Source organism: Octodon degus, unplaced genomic scaffold (assembly GCF_000260255.1).
Source record: "Octodon degus isolate 3935 unplaced genomic scaffold, OctDeg1.0 scaffold00068, whole genome shotgun sequence".
Classification (NCBI taxonomy): Eukaryota; Metazoa; Chordata; class Mammalia; order Rodentia; family Octodontidae; genus Octodon; species Octodon degus.
The window spans coordinates 3,608,841-3,612,513 of NW_004524644.1; the positions used below are offsets into that span (position 1 = coordinate 3,608,841).

The window sequence follows — 3,673 nt, forward strand, 5'->3', positions numbered from 1 at the left end:
TTTTTTTTTTTTTGCAGAACTGGGGATTGAACTCAGGCCCTTGTGTTTGCCAGGCAAGCGATTATCCTACTGAGCCATCTCCCTGGCCCCAAGATAATGTTAAGGTCTTTATTATTAGTATTGTCTTGGTTTTTGAGATAGGGTTTCTGCATGTAGTTTAGAGTGATCTTGGACTTACTGTGTAGCCCAGGTTGGCTTCAGATTTGTGGCGCGCCTCCTGCCTCAGCCTCTTGAGTGCTGGGATTACGTGTGCCGCCACAGACAGCTTTAAAAGTCTTTCCTGGGGCTGGGGATTTGGCTCAGCGGTAGAATGCTTTCCTAGTAAGCTGGAAGCCCTGGGTTCAGTCTTCTGCACCAAAAACAAAAAATAAACCTCCCTTAAACTCATTCCTTAAATGTTACAATGTTACTTCCTCAAGGATTACTAATTTGTTTTCCATAAAAATGAGGAGGCTGGGGTTGCACCTCAGTAATAGGGCGCTGCACTTTTTTTGTTTTTGTTTTTGTTTTTTTAATTTATTGCCTTCTGACAGAACATAAGCTCCATGAGAGTAGAGTTTTTGTTGTTGTTCTTTCTTTCTTTCTTTCTTTCTTTCTTTCTTTCTTTCTTTCTTTCTTTCTTTCTTTCTTTCTTTCTTTTGTTGAGGCAGGGTCTTATTATGTAGCCCAGGCTGGCTTCAAACTCATGGCAGTCCTCCTGCTTCAGTCTTCAAGAGATGGGCTGACAGGCATGCACCACCACACCCGGTGAGAGCTGGGAGAGCTTCGTGTGCTTTATTTTCTGCTCTAAACTCACTACTTCAAATAATGCTTGCCCCACAAGAACTGATAAATAGTTGGCGAAAAGTTGAACAAAAAGATCCAGCAAATAGACTGGCTATGTAGCTTTCAACTAACTTGAAAATGACTACTATTCATTGAAGAATCCCTTGTCTTATTTGGTTGTATCCTCACCTATAAGGGTTAGTATTAATATTATTTTCATTATCCAGATATAATTACAAGACTTGCCTGAGAATATACAAAAATTACTCTTTTTATTTTTTAAATGTGTTTGGTACAGGGTCTCACTACGCAACTCTGACTCATAGTGATCCTCCTGTTTTCAGCCTCCCCAGCGCTAGGATTGCAGGTGTGTGCTGCCACCATGCCTGGTCTTGGTGGTTGGCTCAGCATGCCCAGGGGAGTAGGCTGGCGTGGCCTGTGGTTCCGGGGATGGAACCCTGTCCCTGTGCTTGCCTAGGCAGGGGCTTAGTCCATTGAGCTATTTTGCCTGACATATAAAAATTAAATAGCAGAAAAGAATTTTAATATTTAGTTAAGTGAAAAGGACCAGTCACAAAAGCCACATGTGTGAGTCCACTTAGGTGAGCTCTCCAGAACGTGATTGTCTAGCTGGGCATGGTGGTGCATTCCTGTGAACCCAGCACTTGTGAGGCTGAGGCAGGAGGATCACTGTGAGCTGGAGGCCAGCCTGCGCTACATAATGAGTTCAAGCTCAGCCTGGAATACACAGTGAGACCCTGTCTCAAAAACTAAAGACATGGGGCTGGGGAAATGGCTCAGTAGAATAAACGCTTGCCTGGCAAGCACAAGGGCCTGAGTTCAAAACCCCGGTTCCACCAAAAAAAAAAAAAAAAAAAAAAAAAACCCTAAAGACACACTGGGTGTGGTGGTGCATGCCTATAATCCCAGCACCAAATCCCATAAAAACAGCCCCCCCCCCCCGCAGCTCTCCAAAACAACCAACCAAACAAAAAACGCAAAGTGTTTGGGCTGTAGCTCATCAAAGTCCTGGGCTTAATCCCTAGTATAGCAAAGAAAGAAAAACAAGGTCACTTGGGCTGGTCACACTGCTCAATGGAAAGCAGTATTTTATCTATCTTCATATCTGTAGCACACATATGTGTACACACACACACACACACACACACACACACAAAGATACTCATATACCCTCAAAGAACCTTTTGTTTTTGTTTGTAACAGGGTGTTTGAGACTGAGTCTGGAGATGTAGTCCAGGCTGGCCTGGAGCTTGAGTTGATCCTCTTGCTTCAGCCTCCTGAGTGCTGATGTTATAGTCCACAACCAAGGATGATGGTTCTTAGAACACCTTTGTTCTGGAATTGTAGTTATACGTCACCATGCCTGGCTAACCTACAGATGACTTTTTGTTTGACTTTGGTTTGTTTAAATTGAGGTGAAGTTCCTGTAAAATGAAGCTCATCATTTTAAAGTGACCAGTTCAGAGAGTGGCACGTGGGACATTCACAGGGTGGCGCCGCCACGACCTCTGTCAGCACGAAGCCACTTTCACCGCTCCTCTGAACACCTGCTTCTTCATTCCTCCTCCTCCTGTCCCCTGCTTCCAGTGGACTTGCCTATCCTGGAGATTTCACAGGGGTGGATTCATCCAATATGAACCTTTCACGTCTTATTATTATCATTATCATTATTATTATTATTATTATTATTATTTTGTACTGGGGATTGAACTGAGCCTTCACCCTAAATGACATCTTCAGTGCTTCATTTCTGTTTTGAAATAACATCTTGCAGGGCCAGTCAGATAGCTCAGCAGATTAAAGCACCTGCTTAGGCAGGCTGCAGGGATGGGGTTTGATCTGGCCTGCCGTGCTGGCTCTACACCCTCAGGGGCACTGAGATGGTGAATAAGACTGGGCGTGGTGGCATGTGCCTATAATCCCAACACTTGGGAGGCTGAAAACAGTAGGATCACTATGAGTCCAATCTGTGTAGTGAGACCCTGTGTTAAATAAATTAAAAAAGATAGAAGAAAGAAAGAAAATTTTGCTAAGTTGCCCAGGCTGGGCTTGAGCTTGTGATCCTTCTGCCTCAGCTTCCCAGAGTATTGGGATTTACAGGTGTGTGCTACTGTGCCCCGCTGTGTCCAGCTTCTTCCATTTAGCATCATGTTTTCAGGGCTTTTCCAGGTTGCAGCATACGTCCACATGTATCTTTGTGCTTGGAACTGAGCCCAGGGCCCTGCACATGTTAAGTACATGCACTGCCACTGTTATACCCTCTGTCTTGTACTTTCTTTCTATGGACAGTATTCTACTGTATGAATACTTTTTTAAAAAATGCTACTGGGGATTAAATCTGGGACCTTCACATGAAGCTACATCCCCATTCCTTTTTTTTTGTTTGTTTGTTTGTTTTGAGACAGTGGTGTGGAAGCAAACACTTTGAGACAGGGTCTTGCTAAGTCACCTAGGCTGGGCTCAAACTTAAGATTCTCCTGCCTCAGCCTTCCAGGTGATGGGATTCTAAGGCATGCATCAGTATGCTTGGCTTCAGTACTTCATCTTTTTTTATGGCTGAAAAATAGGCCATTGTATGTAGGGACCACGGTTCTTTATGCTTTCATCAGTGGATAAACCATGGGGTATTTCCATGTTTAGCTCTTGTGGTATACCTTTGAACATTCCCCAAAGATTGTTTTGACTACTTGTGGGTATACCCCAAGGAGTAGGCCTCTTGGAAATCCTGTTACCTTTCTGAGGAACTGACAAAGTTTCCCCTAGGAACTGTACCATTTAATATCCCCACCAGCAATGCAGGAGGATTCCAATTTTTCAGTTATGTGAAAGATCTAAATTCTCACCAAGATGTATTTAGTATGTGAAAAAAAAAAAAAAAAAAAAAAAA

The 3,673-nt window shown here is 43.4% G+C and overlaps 1 protein-coding gene across 4 annotated transcripts in view; it reads left to right on the plus strand.

Annotated features, from left to right (window-relative positions):
* The window catches only part of Srpk2 (SRSF protein kinase 2), a 288,108-nt gene that overhangs the window by 20,485 nt on the left and 263,950 nt on the right, over window positions 1-3,673 (plus strand). The window lies entirely within an intron of this gene.